Source organism: Numida meleagris, chromosome 6 (genome assembly GCF_002078875.1).
Source record: "Numida meleagris isolate 19003 breed g44 Domestic line chromosome 6, NumMel1.0, whole genome shotgun sequence".
Taxonomy (NCBI): Eukaryota; Metazoa; Chordata; class Aves; order Galliformes; family Numididae; genus Numida; species Numida meleagris.
This window is the reverse complement of record NC_034414.1, coordinates 34,037,790-34,059,812: the sequence shown is the minus strand read 5'-3', so window position 1 is coordinate 34,059,812 and position 22,023 is coordinate 34,037,790. Positions and strand designations below refer to the sequence as shown.

Here is a 22,023-nt window from a genome sequence, read left to right as displayed (position 1 = left end):
CCTTAATATGTTAACTTACTAGATGAATAAATCTATTCCTTAGTATGTTTTCCTCCAGTCAAACTGAGATGAGGGTTTATTTTTTTCTGGCTCTTCAATATATCAATTTTTAAATGACACAGTTTTATTCCAAGTCAAATTCTCTATTCCTTAAAAAAAAAATCACTTTTGCAGCCAGTGATCAACTACCTCAGCACAGAATAAAAATTTCAGTTCTTAGCTTTATTCAGCACAAAACTATTTTCTGTCCTTAATTAAAAGACAAAACTACAGTATGTATGATCAGCATATCAATATCAGTCATAGCATACATAGCATATCAGTATAGCATACATCAACATTTAATTAGCATGACTGAAAATATAGCAGGCATATGCTTAGATGGGATAAATAACATTCCTGAAATGCTTATTCTTGACTTCCAAGACATATCATATTATTTTGATCAACTATTAAAGAACTACACTGACCTCAAATTATGGAATCATAGAGCATGCAGAAGTCTTTCTGGTAAAACAAAGTATGCTGTGATCTCATAAAAATATTCCAGAACAATTTCAATCACGTGACAAATCCAGCTGTTTAACTATGGTAGCTGCTCCACTGCTCCATATATTGGAAGAGCTCAAAAGGTGAAAAAAAAATAAACACCTCAAAAGTAAGAAGTAGTTTGACATTTTTTTTATTTTAAAAATATTTATTTTTTAAAAGAAGCATTGTAACAAGAACCATTTGTATTCTCAGAAGAGTTTCTACTAGTCAGAAAATGTTCTGAGATATTTATGCTACCACAGACCCTGAGATTACTATGTGTAATCCCAAACAATTACAGCACCAATTTTGTAGGCTCATTTTGAAAGCTGAGGTAAAATGTATATTGGTTGGAAATATGACAGCCCAGTCACATTGAAATATGACAATTTAGGTATATCACAGCTAATAAAAGTACTTTTTTAATGTTCTGGTAAAATTTTATCTGACATCACTGAGTGAAATACTACTGTCATCTGGTCACTTCTGTCCAATACCAAGAAGTTCTCTCATACAGAAAATTACATGAGCAGATTTCTACCATGCATATGGCATGGTTAAATGTTTTTCAAAGATATTTGAATAATATCTTTTAGCCTTCTTATAGATGAATCATAATTATTGCAAATTGTATTGTTTATAGTATGCATTGTAATATTCTTAGGAATTTTTCAAAACAATCAGTTTTGTTTTAGCTCAACCTACTACTTAAACTGACAGCATAGTGCACCCTTATTTTGCTAGATGGAGAGTAGATTTTTAGAAAAGTATGTCCTGTAATTCAGTATTCAAAAAACTATAACTTTACAAAAATTTGGTTAGAATTTTTAAATTCTGAAAGCTCTTCGGAGTTTTCAAATTTCCTATTAGTAAAAATTATTTCACATACCTAAGATGTGAATCAATTTCAAAGACAAAATATAAATGGTAAATGACATCAATCAGTAATTGCACTAAAGCTCAGTGTAAGTTAAAGACTATACCTGAAAGCATTAACAGCCAATTACTTATAAAAACTTAATATCGCCTTAATGGTTTTCATTTACATTATTCACAGTCTCTTGTGTTGTTGCTTTAAAAATAATAATAATAATAATAATAATAATTTATTGTGCTCTACGACCTACTACTGTGCCTTTCTGCTTTAAGTTCCTTGGAGCAAGAGCATGTACTATCTGTTTTTAGGTTTTGATACTGTGTGTTATTTTTTAGCAATTATAGTAAATGGGTCTCACTTTTTAGCTTTTTGTGACTTAAAAAATCAAAAAGGCCTGTAAACCAGACTAAAATTCCCTTCAGAATCTTTCAGATAATGACAAAACTGGAAGAGTACAACCTTTCTTTCTCAGTCTAGTTTGTCTAGTTTGTCCTTGGAAATCTCTCTGTTATTAGTATCCAGCCCTAACCTTGATTAGCTTGTCAGACCTGATAAAATCAGAGCACAAATAAGTGTTATTGCCTTTCAAGGCACTCTACAGCACATTTCAATACTACTTAACAAGTTTGTTTTTGGACTCCTTACAGATCAAACACTGTTAAAATGGTAGAACTGGTCTGGGATCAAGGTAGCTAGAACAAGTAGCTATACATCAACATAGACTAGAAATGATGCTTGTTACTTCAGGTAAGCATGGTGAAATCAAGCTTTGTCATATCAAAAGAAAAGTGGAATTGTAGTATTATTTTAAACTACAATGTACCAACAAAGACAACCCATATCTTTTTATGGCTGCATAGAATGTAGTATCAGAATATGAAACGATTTGCATTAATTTCTGGACCCAGAAAAATTGAAAAATTTTGTTATTGTCACAGTTGTGTGGCATTAACAAAAATATCACAATGCCCTTCTAATAGGCTGTTAGACAAAATGTTAGGCAGGAGAGTGTAACACTTGAAATATTTGTAAAATTTTAAAGAACATTCTCATTGAAATTGGAACTATTCTATAGGTTATTGCTGCTCCTATCAAAGCCAAATACATGCATATTAACAAACAGTGCATTAATTAAAATTTTTCTATTATTATTTGATTAGCTTTAGTATCTCCTGCCTATACAAACACATATTTCAGAATATTGCTGTACCAAAATTGATTTCCTCCAGAGCAGTACATGATGTGTTATTTGATGCCCTTCAAAGGACTCTATTAGCCAAGCTATAAAGTGTCTGATTTTATTAGCTTTGCTGGGTTTTATCAGTTTGTAAATGTGTTATTTTCTCCATTTATTGTTCCTATGGGATATAGAAATAGAAGGAGCTTCAGCTTAATATGCTGTCAGAAGGTAGCAGTGGCCTTACTTTTGCACTCTGCACTGTGATGCAATAACATTGAAGGTAGAGTCATGAAAACATTAATGTCAGGGCCATTTATCAAGGCAATTCCTCTCTACTATAAAACTCTGCTGTGACATTGAATTCAACAGTTTTTTTTTTGTTTTTGTTTTTGTTTTTTTTTGGTCTTAAATAGAGCAGAGAGTTCCTATGCTGTATAACCTCCGGTCCCCAGTAACAGAATAAGATGTAGCTAAGAAGAAGAAAGTAGGTCACACAGATGATAAAAAAAAAAAAAAAGGCAAAAAGTTCTGGGAGGCATTGAATTTTTGGAGGTAGGAGCTTTTGGAACGTTTAGCTGTCATTAATTTTATTCAGGGTTTGTGGGTTAATATATTGCAGAGGAATCCAATTTGCCTTGCAACCCTTATGAATACTTCAAGAACCTGCTAGGATGATCAGCCAGAAATTTATTTGACGCAATAGATTTTGAATGACAACAAAAATAAGCTGGTGTAAATGGACCACCTAATACATTTTAATGGCATGCCTGTATTTTATGAAAGTTTTTTTTTAAAGCAGTTACAAAATACAAATATATGTTTGTGGGGAAAATATCCTGCTGTGCAGTCATGTTTTCACACCAGGCTGTCTTCTTATCTATTCTGATTGTTAAATGAATCATATTTACATGAGTGCATGTTTTCAAAGCTTTCCTCAATTTTTTTTCTGAAAATGAAGATATATACTAAGTCCAACAAAATCAAAAAAACCTTGAACTCTGAAGATATTCAGAAGTTTTGAGAGATGCTCTAGTCCCATAAAACTTTCTCTGTCTCTTCACCAGGCTCTATTCAGTGGCTCCATGTCTTTCTTGGACTGGGAAGCCCAGAAGTGAGCACAGTGCTCCAGATGCAGTCCTACTAATGCAGAGAGGAATGATCACCTCCCTTGACTTGCTGGCAACACAGTACAATATATACATACTTTATACAGTACTGAAACAAGATGGCAAAACAGACTGCAGTGCAATTTCTGATTGCACACACAGCAAATAATAACTATGCCTCTTTTCTAGGAACAACTGTCAACATCTCATTCCATTTGCAAGAAGAAGATAAACTTCTAAGTTGCTAACACAGCTTCTTCTCTTCAAATGAACTCTAAAGGAAAATTAAGAATGCTGAATAAGCTGCTTTTCCTCTCAAGTAAAATCTCATATTTCCAAATCCTTTCTCTTCAAAATAAGAACAAAAACCTAGAAATTCTGGTCTAGTGGTTAGGATTCGGCACTCTCACCGCCGCGGCCCGGCTTCGATTCCCGGTGAGGGAACCATTTCCACCCCTTATTCCATATCACTACATCATGTCAATATACATATGCAAACAAACAATAATTAACATGCATTACACACACAGAAATGTATACCTATATATACACAGACTTACTGCCCGCATTCTCCACCAAAAAATGTCAACAGTTTATGGGCGTTCGGCCTGGTTCCGTGACAAAGGGGACGGGGATCCACGGGTCCACGCCCCGGGAAAAGGGATAAGGGTAAGGAGATGGCCCTGAGAGCAAAGAACAGCGGCAACAATCTGAGGAGAAACAAACTAATTTACTAAATAAGATNTGTCAATGGTTTACGGGCGTTAGGCCCGGTTCCGTGACGAAGGGGACGGGGGATCCACGGGCCCATGCCCCGGGAAAAGGAAAAAGGGGAAAAGGGTAAGGAGATGGCCCTGAGAGCAAAGAACAGCGGCAACAATCTGAGGAGAAACAAACTAATTTACTAAATAAGATCTCGGAATGCAAAACAACACACTATAATACAATATAATTACAATTTAAGCTGATAAATCCAATGCAGAGAGAGAGAATGTCCCAAAATCAAGGTAGGCCTTACTCTACTACCGACGATAAGATGGCTGGAGAGCGAGGTGCTGCCAAGACGAGAGACGGCGGAAAAAGGGACGAGCTCTCGTGATCTGCAAGTTTTTATACTGCGAGCTTTTATCTTTTCCCTCCGGCTGGAAAATGGTAACAGAGGAGCAAAGTACCGTGGGGACTGTAGTAGTCCTTCTCTTCTGAGGACCAGGTACATTCACTACATGATGTTATGATGTGGAGTACCAATAACCGAAAATCATAAAACCATGACAAAGAATGCCGAATAAGCTGCTTTTCCTCTCAAGTAAAATCTCATATTTCCAAATCCTTTCTCTTCAAAATAAGAACAAAAACCTAGAAATTCTATTTTTTACCCATAAAATATTAATTTTTAATGAACCAAGGGGGAAAAAAACAACAACAAAAAGCAATAAGCAAAATGTATGAATGTAATTCTCAAGTAACATAGAATTCCCAACATTGTATGCTAGCTACACAAGAACCCAAATTTGTTCATATACCTGGAAAAACAACTGGGAAATATATGTATATTAGAAAACAGTAGTGATATTAATTCTAGATGGTATGTAGTATTATTATTTTGCCAGTTAAAGAAGGCTCATTTATCAATTACGAAATAATTACAGCATTACTTAGTGTTGATAACCATAATTGCTTCAGAGTACTCTAAGCTTTTCAGCCAGAAGCAAACTACAGAAAAGTGAATAACAATTAAACATAGAACTGATCATCTGTTCTGCAACTGAAGAAATGGCTTTCATTTGGAAAGTGATGGTCCTGAGAATCAGTTAACTTCAATAAATTTAATACAAATTTATAAATATTTTGTAAGATCATCATTTTTAATAAGGTATTTTTGTAATTAAACATTATATTTCTGAGGAAACTTCATTTTTTGTTGAAATTTCATGTTATATAAAATTTTGCCAAAAACAGAAGGTTTTACTTTAATAAATATAATTAAATATCTATCCAACTACAACTGTTTTTTTTTCAAAAGGAAAACATTGTCACTTTCATAGAAAATCCAGTCTCCACCCAATCTAGCTAGCAAACGTAAACTGAAGGTTTTATATTTTTGATTAACTGTTCTTGTCTCAAACCTAACTTCTATCTCTATTTTCTTGTCATTAGCTATCACAGTAATCAGTATAACTGCTATCCTGAAAGGCATTGCAAAAAAGACAATGTAAACTAATATAGAATACTTCTTTTTAGCAGAATGTGTTAAGATAAACAGAAACTCTGAGGTAGAAATAAAATATGTCCACAAGATTTTCTCTGCAGCAACTTGCTGTCAGTTTAACTTAGTTGTTTACCTAGAGAAAGAATATATGTTTGGGTTTATTTTGCGTAAGAGTCCATAAACAAGGAAATATTCTCTGCATATGCTGCAAGAAACAGCTGCCATTTAGTAGGCTATAATTAAGTTTCCTGAAAATGAATGCTACTTTTACACGGAGATTTTACTTACTATTATTATTTTCTCATTCTTAAAGTAAAATTAAGGAGACCTTGAAAACGGTATGATATGCCTTGCACTTCTTTCATGAAAAGTTTAAGAAGTCTTATTCTGTACACAAGCAAAACTGTCTCAATTACAGACACTAATCTCATTCAGCTCAGATATTCTTAAACTGTATGTTTTCTTGTGTCCAGATGAATGAAGAGGAAAGAAAATGTGGAAGATGGAGGCTGAAAAACGTCTAACAACCACAAAGTTGTTAGAAATTGAATACGTTTTTCATTTATGAATATAGAGAAGAAATCAATGCTGCATGTTTTGCCACCTCAAAATAGCTAAAAATGAAAATATAACAACAACAACAACGGATAAGGAAGATTTAATACTTACTATGTCTCATTTTTATTGTGATAGTCTTCTTTTGTCACTTACCAAATTATCTGTGTTAGAAAGCAATTCCACCACAGCATTATCACACTTTGAGGATTGTATAAAACCAACATTATCAGTAGCTTATGCAAAAGATTGCTGTGAAATCCCATAGAATATGTGGAGTATCAGGAACTCCAGCAGTGTTTTTGTATAGGACTGGATAACCAAAGCACACACAGGTTTACTGTTTCTACATCATTCCAACAGCACAAGCTGTTTTTACAAAGTCTATCAGTTAAGAAGTGTTGGCATTGTATTTATATTTTAATGTCTGCTGGTAATTATTTATTACTTCAGTCAGTAAAATAAACAGCTGGATCATCTCGGATTAGTACTCATAGATACAGGTCTGAGAACAGCCTTGGGGACCTTGGTCTCTGGAAAAGGCATGTGAATGATGCGGTCCTTATAATTCAGGGTAAGGACTGAAGCCTCTGAATCAATGTAAAATGCTTCTCTTCCTCTTTACCCTGCAGGATCCCTAGCTGACTAAAGTTTTCTCATGTTTCTCAGTTAAAGATCTGCTTGTAACGCATAATAATAGTGTTATAACATATGTTATAACATAAAACATGATTTTTGGTTTGTATGTATAAACACAGGTGACAAGCCAGGAAAAAAAATAGTTAGGATATTTGGCTGAGTTATAATTTTTGGGGTGGGGGCGGGGTGTCTGGGTCAATGTATGATGATGTTTTGTGCATTTTACTTTCTGTAAGAAAGAGAACAGTAACACATTAAGAGTATGTTGGGATTTCTTTTACTACACTCTTCTGTATTCTAATCTTCAACATCCAAATATGAACACATTTGAGGGATATTTAAGTGTTAAGAAATACAAGCTATCATACTTAAATAAAAAGTGTAATTTATGGAGGCTGTATTGTGACTCTGAATTATGATCATAGTGTTTGTTTACTAAGCCATTAATTTTGCAAAGCCCTTTAACTGTTAGTAATTCTGAGTCTAAAATTTATTTGCCAGCAAAGGTGATAAACAATCATAGTGTATAAACATATTCTAACATTTTATTTTCAGCAAGAATATAAACTGTTGTGTGTTTTTCAAACTTTTTCTTTTGCCGGATCTATAGTTAAACCCTTTTGCTTGGGTAATATAAGAGAAAATAATCCAGCACACAAACAACCAACCTACTTGATTATAGGTATTTGAAACTAAATTTTTTTAACACTATCCTTTCCCTAAGAATAATATGGAAAGAAAAATTTACTGTGTCCTTCTTACAGCCATATTTGTATTTTCTCAAGAGCTGTCTGCATTCACGTGCATTTATCAAACCGTAGTTCTTCTGCATTTATTTCTAAAACGAATGCAAGAAAATACATTTTAGAAGAGAAAATAAGGTTCAAGCTGTCAAATTTCAAAATAAATTTTGGTGGTGGTACTCAGTAACCATTTAGGAGTTAATCGTAAAAGCAGCCAGCTTGAGGTAGTTTTCCCTTGAGATGAATAATACTTGGCAGGTTTATTTCAGTTTTCTGCGTACAGGCCAACCATTCTGCCACTGGCCATTTGCCTTGATGTCTGTCATCTGGTTTTGATCTCTTCCCCATTAGTGTACAAAGTAGATCAAAACTAGGCAATAAGCCATTTGGACTCCGTAAGGTCAAACATTCTCACGGCAAAGGATATGAAGGCAACTGCTTGCAAATAATTTTGACAAAATGTGAGGGATTTTAGAACAAGCACATCTTCAACTGGGTTTTAGCCATGAAAGCACATAATCTCCACTATAGTATTGTGAAATTTGGAAACAGATACCTAACAGAAGGCTAAACAAGATTATGAGGAGACAACTGTTTGGCTCATTATAAAGTCAGATGTGTTCCATGGCATTTGAGTGGACAGCAGAGACCTGACGTTAGCACATGGCTCATTAGAAGTGAATTTGAGATTGGCTTTTTTCTTCACTTAAACAAATTAAGCAACATACACAGGATTCTTCCAGAAAGTATTGGTGACACTTCTCAAGTGCAAAAAGTCCTAACTGAAAATTAAGACACTAAATATTTCACTTTGCTGTTTGTTCCACATTGCAGCTATTGTGAACAAGAAAAAAAAGCTACATGTGCTGTGCAATCAGAGACAGGGGATATTAACATTTATTAGATTTTCCTTCCTATCATGCCATTTCTTTTCCTGTGCTTTTTAGCAAGTACAATGTTTTTAATTGCAAAGTCCTATCATTAAATTCTAACTGAAATGATGTCACACTTATCCATATGTAATGCTCTAGAGGTCATAAAGTATGCTTTTATATTTTATATTCTAATTTGCATTATTGTGAAAATTTACATGCTGGACTATGACAAACTAATAGCCATTCTATAATTAGTGGAAAAACTCTCACTGGGACCAGAATTTCACCTAGGATTTATGCAATGTTGTAAATCTGATTCAGTTGGTAAATACCACTTTGCAATGTGTTGAAAGTACTGTTTTCATGGAATGTCATTGTAAAACATTTTTTAAAAAGGGAGATTCAGTCACTGTTCTAATGTCTAGTGACTATGGTGGTATAGATTAAAAGATTTGCTGAAGGTTTGTATTTTCTTTCAGTAGTAAATTCCTGTTACCTATCATAGATAGTACACATCTTCACCTTCTACACACCACTCATCAAGATACATCTCTGTCCTCTACACAATACAATCTTACCAAATGAGTTAAGGTCAAAGGAAAGGTTCACTTTATGCCAAATCATAGACAAAAATATAACATTTGTTTTCTATATTGTTTTAAGCCTGTTTAAAGATTCATAATAGGAGAATCAGTTGTTTAAACACTGCTCATCAGATCATGATTATTAAACCTCTAAAAATCAGTGGGATTGTATGGCAGATGAAGATTTGTGTGTAATAAAATATTTGTTACACATGGGTTATATCGTTTTTCTGTTTGTTCAAAGAAATTGAGCTGGGAAGTAATGGAAACAACTTTCATGATATTTACATAGATATTTACCCAGTTGTCTTGCTCTGATTATCAGAGCAGGTTCTTTGATATATGTATACCTGATGTGAGATTAAGAAACAACAGTTCAAATGTTGGTCCAACCAGTTTATTACAAATCCAAGTCAATCAGGGAGATGGGGAAGGGAAGGCTGGCGATTATTATGAGTTAGGGCGATGGGGAAGGGAAAGTGGGCAATAGGAAAGACAGCAAAGGAGCAAATATTACGTAAAGCGGGGATAGTCACCACCAAAGATCGAGCAGCGTCCCATTGCATGCCGTTTCGATGGTCTGAGGCTGATACAGGAGCAAGAGTGCAGGAGAAGGCAGCAGCAGAGTGGCTGTCCTTAGGCATCAAGCAGGTACAGCGACAGTGAGTCTAAGAGAAACAGTCAGGTCCCAGGTAGCAGGCCTGGGAGACTCCGGCAGCAGGCAGGTATCACATCATGAGGCATGTGATGTCAGACACAACCTCTTGGTTGTAGGTCCCTTTTTTAATCCTCTTCTTCAGCCAACGCGGCATTCCTGGGCACTTAGGTAAGAGTCATGTGCAGGTATGCCTGAGCATAGAGGTATGGTTATCTCCCTCGAGATGACCCCACACAAAAGACTGCTTCTTGGCTGTTAAGCTCCTACTTATCTCTCTCTCCTTGCCTCTGGCCTGCAAATCTTCAGACAGAGGATTTCTCGAATGTCAACCAGGACTTGCCTGGACTTGTCCATCTGTGTCCAACAGCAAGCTTTGAGGCAAAGGTGCAGAAAAAGGAATGATCTCTTACACCAGTCAGACTCACTTCCATCCCTGGAAAGATGATGGAACAATTTGTTCTGGATGCCATCGCCAAGCAATTGGAAGAGAAGAAGGTTATCAGGAGCAGTCAACATGGATTCACTAAGGGAAAGGCATGCTTGATCAACCTGACAGCCTTCTGCAATGTCATCACTGGCTGGGAGAGCAGTGGATTGTGTACCTTGATTTCAGCAAGATGTTTGAGATGGTCTCCCACAATATCCTTGTTATGAAACGCAGAAAATATGGGATAGAGGAGTGGACAGTGAGGTGGATTGAGAAATGGCTGACTGGCAGAGCTCAGAAGGTGGTCAACAGCAGTGCAGTCTGGTTGGAAGCCTGTAACTAGTGGTGATCCCCAGGGGTTGGTGCTGGTTCTGGTCTTGTTCAACATCTTCATTAACAACCTTGATGAAGTGATAGAGTCCACCCTCAGGAAGTTTGCTTATGATACAAAGTTGGGAGAACTGACTAACACACTTGAAGGCAGTTCAATATGACCTGGACAGGCTGGAGAGTTGGGCAGGGAGGAACCAGATGAGGTTTAACAAGAGCAAGTGTACAGCCTTGCTCCTGGGGAGGAATAACTTTTTTTTTTTTAATTGAAGTAATTAGGACTCCAGAACAGAAAGATAATTTGGCTAATTTACAGTGTTTGGTTGGTTTTGTGGCTCTTTTTTTTTAACATGAATCTTGCATGTTATCTACAGCTGTTTGTTGCAGTCATTAGATTTCCTAGATGCATAGTTAACATGTAGTAAGAGAAGTAAAAAGAAGTAGCTTCTATCATTAGTCTGTCAAACTCCGTAGAAATTAAATGTGTATTTCTCCTGAGTATATATTGCAATAAATAGCATTTCTTTTAATAAGAGTATACTGCTTTTGTTCAGGTACAGTGGATTAATTTCAGAATAAACAATGAGAGGTCTAACAGGACAAAATCTACCTTTACTCAGTTCTAACCATTTTTGCCACTAATTATATCAAAGAATTTTAAGATGGCAATTATTTTTAAGAAAGAGTGATTTAATGTTTTTTCTTGCACACTAATACTGGGATTAATTTTTAATATTGCTGCTATTTATAAAACCTTAGTTTCTCAGTGGTGTTCACTGTATCGTAAACTTCTGATAACAAAATTCAGGAGATCTTTATATATATATATATGTGAATGTACATATCATCAGATTTCATTTCTCAGTGGAGAGTGCATGGTTGAAGGAAGAGTGAGCAAAGGTGTCCAAGTAATAGATATTTCTCTGAAGCAATGAACTATGAAGATTATCGTATGGGGAAGAGACTGTGCATTAAGCTCGTAAAATTAACTCAGAACTAGAAAGTGATGTTACTCAAAACCAAGTTCTGTGTGAACATTCTTATTAAATCCATGGATAAAAACCAGGCACAGTTATGTAACTAAATATTCAATCAGAAATTCACTGATTTCAAACACCATTGCATGTATTGAGATGTGAATTAAGCCTCTTCATAAATGCAATAATTTGTGAGCAGAAAATCAATATTTCGGATGCATTTGAGGTTCTAGTATGTTGTGTGAAAGCAAAATTCTGCAAAGAAACTATGAACTTGAAGAAAACTACCTCTGCCTAGATATATCTCTAAATTAATTAATATGAGATACTTCAAAAAATAAGAGGATAAAATAATGCGCAGTCATTTCACAAATGCAGAGAAAATTGTTCATGTATATTTAATTTTTTCACTTACAACATTCTAAGATATTAAAGGTGAGTAATTTTTAAAGTCAACAGGACTTGCGCTCATTTCAAGGCTAGGATTTTAACATACCAGTAATAAAAAAAAAAAAAAAAGCAAATTGTTTGATACATCTTCACTACAGGTAGATATCCCTTGGAATTCTTAGTGTTGCAGTTATGAAAATATATGATAAATTCTCCTACTCAAATCATTGTCATGGATGTAGTGAAATATTTTAGGTAGTTGATGGTGTTTCTGCATTAGTAATCCCCCACAATTCTATAAAAGACAATATTAAAATTAGATTACAGGAAAAATATGTCTGACAATTAGATTATAATAGTGCTTACAAAATTAGTTATTCACATATCTTACCAACAAGAGAAAACAAGTCATTCTGTGTTGAAATAACTGAGATTTAAAACTGAATGAATACATTCACTGATTGATGAGGAGAATAATCTAATATATGTAAATTGGAATTCAAGAATTTATCCTACTGCCTTGTTAGACCTCTAACACTTTGGAGAGCGTGAAGTTTTTCATCTGGAAAGCGCTACAAACAGCTGGCAGATATTTTCTTTTCATTCTTTTTTGTTTACTAGCCTTGCTCATCTTGACATTTAATGACTGTGAAATACCATGTCATGGACTTGGAATTTAAATAGTACTGACAACTGCTAATGTAGAAGAACACTAATTCTTAGTTGAACTCAGAAAATAGTTGCAAAAGTTACATATTAAAAGAGAAAATAGAGCTGCTACTAATAATAGCAAAAATGTCTTCTGGCCTCAGCATTGTGTGAGGCAGAGGACATATTGTAGAGCTTACACATTTTCCGTTGATACTGAGTAGTTTTCCAAAGTACAACATAAAAGAATATGATATTTCACAAAAGTTAAAGGGTGGTAAAGAAAAACTTGATAAAAACTTTTCCAATTACAGACTGAAAGAAGCAGCTCATACTAGAGGTTTTTATTTAGTGCCAAGCACTAAGTTAATAGTTGCAAGATCTTATTGAGCTTTTGCTTTAAAAATGTGTGAAATCATCTGTGCTTAGAAAGATTGCAGATCTTTAGGCTTTCACTTGGGAGGTAAAAATGTAATCAAAATTGCATCAAAAAAGAATTCAATTTGAAATGTAAGATCAGATCTCAAATGTATTTTTTAATTATTTCAATGCTGTACAGGGACAATCAGTGACTGAAATTAATTTATCAAGATCCCACGAGGACCTGCAATCCATATAGAACAAGCAGCAAATTAGAACTAACAATTAGAATTAGTAAGAAACAAATAGACTTCTGAGAATGAATTAACAATTTCTTATTAAATAAGTACTTGTAGCAAAATATCTATTTAGAGTTGTTCTTCAAAATGAACTTAGCTGTTCAGAAAAATAAAAGTGAAAATGAATAAAACTGATATATATTTTTTCTCTCTAGTCTCTACTTCTGAAGCTAACAAGCATTTAAGACCACTAATTTTTCGTTAATACCTGGGTTTTGATTGATATCATTCTTTTAGTTAGCTCTTTCAGTGTTGAAATCAATTCTGCAATACATTCTAACTATCATTAATTTCTCTTTTACATATGTAAAATCAATTGAAACTGCTACATTTTCTTTAGAATAAGTCTACAGATGGAAACACAAAACTTTTGTTGGAAACATTAACATCTCTTTCCCTTTTACTGTCTATTCTTATTAAAATCTTGTAAGTAAAATCAATTAGAAGTAAGTTTAGAAGTCACCTTACTTAGAGATTTTTTGTTGTTTTTTTCTTTATGGATGAAGTTTACATATGCCTGCATATCTCCTAGATAATTAATTTGCCAGCTATCCTTTCATCTTTGATCAAGATTTCACGTTTTGAGAGCATTTATTTTTAATAGTGCTCTTCAGTTTTTCACTTTACTTAGTTCAGATTTTATTTTCAGGACTCAAATACAAGGCTGGTACTTCCATGTTTGAGAAAAACCAAGTAATAATTAAGTGCAGCTAAAAAGAAGAAAACATTCTATAAAGCCTTAAGAAGCAGAATTTATATTCTAGTATTATGTAATGTAGCTGCTTGACACTAAGCTGTTACTATTTCTGCAGTGCTACTGCAGAGATCTGCAGGCACAATTCATTTTACTGGAAACTGGGATATAAATCTTTCTCGGGAACTTGAATGTAGTTCAGAGAAATCAGTTAATGATTGCTGGACTGAAATAAAGTAACAAAAGTTATTTATTCCGAGTTCGGAAAATAAGGCAAACATAGCTGTCAAAGGCAGTGCCCAATATAGTGCACAGTAGTTTTTACTATAATTTTTCATTTTTCAACTTTTTCTTCTTTTTCTTAAAAAGAGAAGAAAATAATGAGGGCTGCCCCAAAAGTAATACCTGCTATTTTATTATGTTGATCCACAACATCAGAGGCAGATATTGGTGGTACAGCAGAAGAGGTTGAACCTTCCCACAAGTATTTCATGACATCTTGTTGCCAAGTGACATATGGCATCAGGGGGCATTCTGACAAAATGGCGTCTGACATGTAAGTACAGATGAAGCAAAGGTGTGGCACTGAATCCCTCCATCCTGAAAAAATTGCTCCCATTAATATTCATTGATGCTTGCTGAATGTTTCTGGATACAAAACAGTGGATGTGAGCACAGTTCTAGCAGAGTCAACAGGGACAGTAGGTCACCTCTGCTTGTACAGGTATTTACAACAGCAGAATGCATACTCTTGTTCATTGCTGTTGAAAATGCACAGCTAATGGTGGTGACTATGTTGAAAAACAGTTTTGTAGCTGAGAATTTGCTCTATCAAATAATGTTATTGTGCTCTTTTTGGCTGCTATAGTTTCCATGGAAATAAATAAGATGCATTACTTTTGGAGCTACCTACTTAGTGTAGTTAAATCCATAAAAGCTGGGGAACCTATGCTATTTTGGTTTTCCTATCCTGTTTTCATGTAAGAGTTTCTTCAGCACTAGTAACAGCTGAGGACTTGCTTTAGTAAATTGAAAATTAAAAAAAACTTTTAATAGAGCTGATTTCCTCTGCAGAAGGGAAAGCCCATAGACTAATAGTTTGCAGTAAATATATCTTTTCTCTCTGCTTTATCAGCAAGATGCCTTTGTTGTACAGTTCTTGGCATCTTTTCTGTCATGAATAACCCTAAACTCATTTTTGTCCTATTTAATTATCCATTCTGGCTTAAAACATAATCAGCATTAAACCAGCTGTGCAACCTTGAAAGAACACCATTTCAATAATACACTGATAAAAAGCAGCAAGCAGCCTATTAATTTTAATGGGAACCTTCCCTTCTGGCTGTAAGCTGGACCCAGCTCCAGAAGCCGTATCCATGTATTGCCAAACAGTAACATCCCTGGTGCATTCATTACGGTGAGTCAATTCATAGCCCGACACTGTGATTAGCTAGACAGCTGTCTTGGGCCAATAAAGTCACCTTTGAGGTGTAGGCTTCCTTGCTAATACAGTGGAATGAGGGAATGTACGCGGTAAATAGAGAAGAAACTTACATGAATTTCAACATGACTTGTAAACTAAAAATCTGCAATAAGAAAGCTGTAATTTAATGCTGTAAGTATTAATTACTCGTATTCCATCCTGTCCAGAAACCTTAACTACTAACGAAGTCGGAAATTAATTAACACATATCTCCTCATTTCCTAAGCTGCCAGAGTATATGGCAGAAGTCCTAAATGAAATACATGGATTTGGACAAGAATTCACAAGATCAACTTCCATCTTCTATGACACTAAAAAAAAAAATCTAGCCTACAGTTGTCATATTGATGTCTGGAACAGCATGCAAAATATATTTTCTCAAATAACCTGCCTTGCCTGCTTATTGCTTATACATCACTGAAGTATTTATGCATTGTGGTGATCATGGTACTCCTGTCTGATGAGCACAGAACTTGCAGAAAGTGGTGCTGATCATTGATTCATAGAATGGCTTGGCTTGAAAGAGATCTTAAAGATCAACCAGTTCCAAACCCCCTGCCCTCAGTAGGATTGCCAGCAAGCTGCTCAGGGCCCCAAACAACCTTGCCTTGAATGCCTCCAGGGATGGGACTTCATCATTTTCTCTTAAGAATCTGTTCCAATACCTCAACATCCCCCCAGTGAAAAATTTGCCCCTAACATCTAATCTAAATTTCCCTTCTTTTAGTTTAAAACTGTTCCCTCTTTTCCCACTGCTGTCAGTTCATGCAAAAAGTCTGAATCCCTCCTGTTTATAAGATCTCCTCAAGAACTGGAAGTCCACAGTGATGTCTCCAGAGCCTTCTCTTCTCCAGGCTGAGCAAGCCCAGCTGCCTCAGCCTTTCTTTGTAGGAGAGGTGCTCCAGCTCTCTGTTCATCTTTGTGCCCCTCCTCTGGACCCTATCCAGCAGCTCCATGTCTTTCTTGTGTTGGGGACCCCAGGCCTGGACACAGTACTCCAGATGAGACCTCACAAGGGTAGAGTGGAGGGAGATAATCACCTCCCACACTCTGCTGGCCATCTCTCTTTTGATGCAGCCCAGGATACTGTTCACCTTCTGGGCTGCAGACACAGGCTGCTGGCTTGTATTCAGCTTCTCATCTACCAGAACCTCCCAAGTCCTTCTATGAAGGCTTGATCTCAATGAGTTTTCCTTCCAGTCTGTACATGTATCTGGGATTGCTGCCATCCAAGTGCAACATCTTGCACTTGGCCTTATTGAACCTCATTAGGTTCACATTAACTCACTTTTCAAGCCTGTCCAGGTCCCCTTGCATGGCATCCCTTTCTTCTGCCATAGGAACTCAGCTTGCTACAGTTCACAAACTTGCTGAGGATGCATTCCATCCTGCTATGTCATTAACAAAATTGTTAAAGAGCATTGATCCCAAGACAGGCTCCTGGGGGACACCACTCCTGACCAGCTTCCACATGGATGTAGCACTGCTGATCACAATCCTCTGGCTGCAACCATCCAACAAATTCTTTATCCACTGAACTGTCCATCCTTCAAATCCTTATCTCACCAATTCAGAGATAAGGATGTGATGTTGTCTCATGTCAGAGGCCTTGCACAAGTCAAGGTAGATGACATCAATTGCCCTTCCTTTGTCCACCAATGCTATCATCCCAGTGTAGAAGGCCTCCTATTGGTCAGGCACCATTTGCCCTTAGTGAAGCCATGCTGACTGTCTTGGATCACCTCCTTGTCTTGCACGTACCTTAAAATTTCTTCCAGGTAGATCTGCTTCATGATATTCACAGGTATAGATGTAAGCTAACCTGCCTGTAGTTCCCCAGGTCTATTTTTCTCCCCTTCTTAAAAATGGGAGTGGTTTCCCTTTCTTCTTCACTGGGGACATACCTGGCAGCCATTACTTGACTAATTTTACTTTCCAGAATCATAAAACCTACACCTCCTTAGAGTGAATTCACAAGACTATCACAGAACAGAAAAAATGCTGTTCAAGGAAGTATTAGTGTCATCATATACTTAGAAATTATATTTCGATTTGGTAACTGAACTGTGACTTCTATGCATAGCTCATGCTATTAACCTGCTGGAGCCATCCAGCTATAACACATACCAACAAATAGTAGCTTTGGGTCCATGCAGCAGACTTTTTCTCTAATACTTAGAGGCCACAAAAAGAAGAAACTGCCCTTGGGTTTCTGGCAGATTCTATCCATCACACACCCTGTGCTGGGAAAAGGACAGCATTTGGCAGGAGGCTGAAAGCCTAGAGCCAGGCTGGGGTTCAGCACAAGCTGATGTAAGCAAAATGTACTAAATCAAAGAATCACAGGATCATAGGTGTTGGAAGGAATCTTTGGAGATCACTTAATACAACCCCCTGCTGAAGCTGCTGATCTGACTTGAGGCGAAAAAGGTTCAACCAGTATTGAAATTATTAAGCTGCTTTCAGCAGATTTATTCCTTTTTATTTTTTTTTCCTTTGTCCCTTTATAAGTCTTTATGTTATGAAAACACTGAGAAATATACTGGAAGTGTTGGTAGTGAAGTGCTAGCATGCATTGATTATACCTCTACTTTATAATGCTGCTTTAAAAATGTAAAAGAGTACTAATGGAGACTGAATTATTTTGTGATGAAGATGGTCATATTAGATCTGCAGATCTGCAAAAAGCAACTATGGGCTTTGCTGTATATGCTGTGATAAGCATACTCCTTAATACAATGTTTTTCCGTATTCTTTTCCGGCTCCCATGATGTCCCTTGCCATGGGAATTTAAAGAAATACGTGGAGTCTCTGCCTCCAATGTACACACATATTTCTGCTTTTCTCAGAAAAATAATATGGATAAGAAATCTGTCATAAGAGTTTCAGGAGTCAGGTGAGACTAGAAGAATGAGAAAGCTAACAGATAGTAATCACATGTTAAGTTATATCTATGAAACCCCATACAACAACAGCATTCCTTTGCACTTGGAAGCAGTGTGCTGAATTATTGCAATGCTTCTTTGATAGAAGGAGCAGGTTGCCCAAATGAGGTGTGCATGCCCCATCCATGAAGGAGCTCAAGGCCATGTTGGATGGGGACCTCGGCAGTCTGATCTAGTGGTTGGCAACCCTGCCCATGACAGGGGGTTAGAATTTGATCTTTAGGGTCCCTTACAACCAAACAATTCTGTGATTCATTGAATGATTCATTCTATGATTTAATAGCTGCTATCAGGTTTCATTCTGTGATTCTGTGATTCTTCTTACATAGCTTCTCAGCAGAATTAATTAATTCAAGAATAATTCCTTGATTTTACAATTTCCATTTCCAGTAGATTTTTTGGAAGTAGCTCAGATATCTGTATAGTATGGCATTCTTTCATATAGCTATGTCTAGAGAGCCCCACCATTGTCAAATGTGCAAGGACATATCCAAGCTATGTTATCCTATGGATACTGTTAAAATCTGATTCAGAATTTTCCATCATATAACGTGAAGATAATAATGGGACTTCTAAGAACAAAGTTCAATTATAGTTTGTGACATTTTCTTCACAAAGCCTATGTATTCGTTTACTCCAACCCATGCTGTGAAAAAACTCCTGAAATAAGCATCAGGAAGCTTCATTTCTTTTAGTTATTAAGCTTTGAATAAAATTTTCACTGTGATAATATGTGATCATTATTTATTTATTTTCTTTTTTAATTCCAGTAGATTAATAAAATGTTCTTAGTTTTAAATCTAACTGAATATAAAGCTCAATTGCTATGTGTTCTTTGTACTCCATGAAATTCCAAAGAGCACTTTTAAACTCCTCTATACCCAAGAAAGAATCAAATCAACATCATTTAGTATTCAACTCATGTTTTGATAACTTGTGAAGTGTTTGAGCAATAGATTGTACAAATTCTTTAAAATGCAGAAATTCACACGGAGTACAGAATTCAAAGTAGATGACTGGGTACTTCCGTAGATTAGTTTTAGGGGTCTCTCCATCGAGGCAGAAAGAAGGCATAGCTGATGTAGTATAGCAACATTAAAGAGCAGCCTTATTCTTCTGAAGAAATCTAAAGCTTCTGAATTCTTTATTATATTGCAGGGAGAAGAGTTTATCCTAAGAAGACCGGGAATTGTGGAAAAGAATCTACGTGTGCAGCATTTCAAACTTATATCAAAAAGTAAATTTATGTGTTGCATTTGTTTATCTCTAGATTGCACTATGAGACTTTGTTTCAAAAGTTTCTTCCTCTCATTCTGAACACAGCCATAGAGGCACCTCTACCTTTCAGTATCCTTTCTGATATGTATGTGATTCAAACACTGGGAGGGTACAATTTCGTATGCCATAAAGCTGGAACTGAGTTGCTTGCATTTATGACTGATTTTCACCTTCTCATAAGACAGATCTGCAGGTTGCTCTGAAAGTAATGCCTCCTAATTATTTCCGTGCAAACTACAGCAGCTACAAAGAGAACAATGACACCATTTGATGGAGCAAATTCTCAACTACAGAATACTGTTTTTCAGAATAGTCACCATCATTACCTATGCATTTTCACCAGTGATGAAAAATGGCCAGTATGCTGCGCTTGTAGAAATCTGCACCAGTGGAGGTAACCCAGTGCCACCGCTGCTGAAACCCACCACCGCTGAAACCCACCACCCACCATCTCACTGTGTTCACATCCACTATTTTGTCTCCATAAACATTCATCAAGCTTCAATGAATGTCTATGGGTCCATTTTTTTCAGGATGGAGGAATTCAGTGACACACCTTTGTTCCATAGTGACTTCCATGTCAGACTCCCCCTCAGCTGCTATCTGTCACATGGCAACAAAATGTAATGGAAAATTGGTAGGAAGGTTTCACCTCTTCTGCTGTACCACCACCAAGCACCTTTGACGTTGTGGGCCAAAATAGTACAATGGGAGGCATTATTTTTGGAGCAGCCCTCATGCTTTTATTCGTACACTAAATTCTGTCATTGAGGGAAGCAAGCATAAACTTCATTACATGCAGTGTGAGTTCAATACATTGAACCTGAGAGTATATAATAATGCTCATTTTGTCTATAAGAAGCACTTCAATCACTATAGAAGTGCAAACACCTTTGGGATTCATTGTAACAGCTGTTTAGCTGTATTGCAAAGTCCTTGTTTCTTATTCACAAAAGTAAAGATATCTCTCCAGTCTACTAGAAACATCAGAATAAAATTTTTGTTAACTGAATATAATATTTCTCCTTGACTGCATGAATTTCAGTATATGGAAAATTTGAGATTCGTACCGACAACTGAATTTCCATAAGTACTTAGCTCTTTGGCTTTCATGTTTTGCTCAAAGAACAAATAACCAAATTTAAACTAAAAATATATATTAATATTTATCCCACAGTAGGTTATTATTTTTAATATTTGAGCTGGTAATAAAATATAGTGTCATATTGTTATAATTTATTAATAAATATCTTACTTTGAATGTTGATAACATTTTGTCTTAAAAAACCAACTAAACAGAAAGCAAAATGAAAAATTTTAAATGAATTTTTAAAAATCTGTTTAAAAGCAATGCATGAATCTGTATTGGCAGATCAAGAATGTTGTATGGCTAATTTTAGGCAGAGTTTGAAAAGATTAGGAATATTTATTTTCATACAATGTTTTCAAATTTCTTTTAAAGTTCTCATAATTTTACAAGTTCTACTAATTTCAGTCATTCTTGAAAATATGAAAATTGTGTAGGATTATGAAAGTTTGCTATGTTAATCTCATTGAATGGACCATCTGAAATTCTGTTCTTCTTTCTTTTCTTTATGCTTGTATTCTGAGAATTATTAGGAAAGAATTTGTAGAACTGCATACATAGTATGGGTATGTCATTTAAACAAATGAAAGAATGCCTAACTGTAATATCCCTTTACTAACAAATAAGAGATATGGAATTAAAGAGGTAATTCAAACAAAACGCATAAGAAAATGGAAGACTCTTACTTCTCACTCTGTTCTACCAATCAGTATGGATCATTTTCACAAATTTCTTAAGAGATAAAATTGCATTACTGTATTCAAAGTTTGCTCAAAATATTCCTAAGCAAGTAAAGACTTAATTAGTTTGAAAAACAAAACTCCAACCAAACAAATAAAACTCTCAATCCTACAGATCTTAAAATGGGATTTAGTTACAGAAACTAACATTTTGTTTTGAACCATTAATGTACTCCTATAGCAGGTTCTTTGGTATTTAATTGATTGTTTTTTTTGTTTTATGGCTTAGTTGCTGTTTTTACAGTGATGATTAATACGGATACTGGATCAAGTTTCTCTAACAAGATCCCTCTCAACTGTTATGAAATAGCTGTCTAATGAAGTGAAAATTCTTGTAAATATTAACCAAAGAAGAAAATGTTCAGATAAGATTACATACAATTCAACTTTTTGGTAGCTGATTAGAAG

At 35.5% G+C, this 22,023-nt stretch overlaps 1 long non-coding RNA gene across 2 annotated transcripts; it reads left to right on the top strand.

The window, feature by feature from the left end:
* On the top strand, positions 570-4,207 carry LOC110402038. Of its 2 annotated transcripts, none has more exons than XR_002440836.1 (3): positions 570-658; positions 2,056-2,155; positions 3,653-4,207. It is a non-coding gene; the product is annotated as an uncharacterized LOC110402038 (long non-coding RNA). The 2 variants fall into 2 exon arrangements; XR_002440835.1 differs by lacking the exon at positions 3,653-4,207 and adding an exon at positions 3,002-3,119.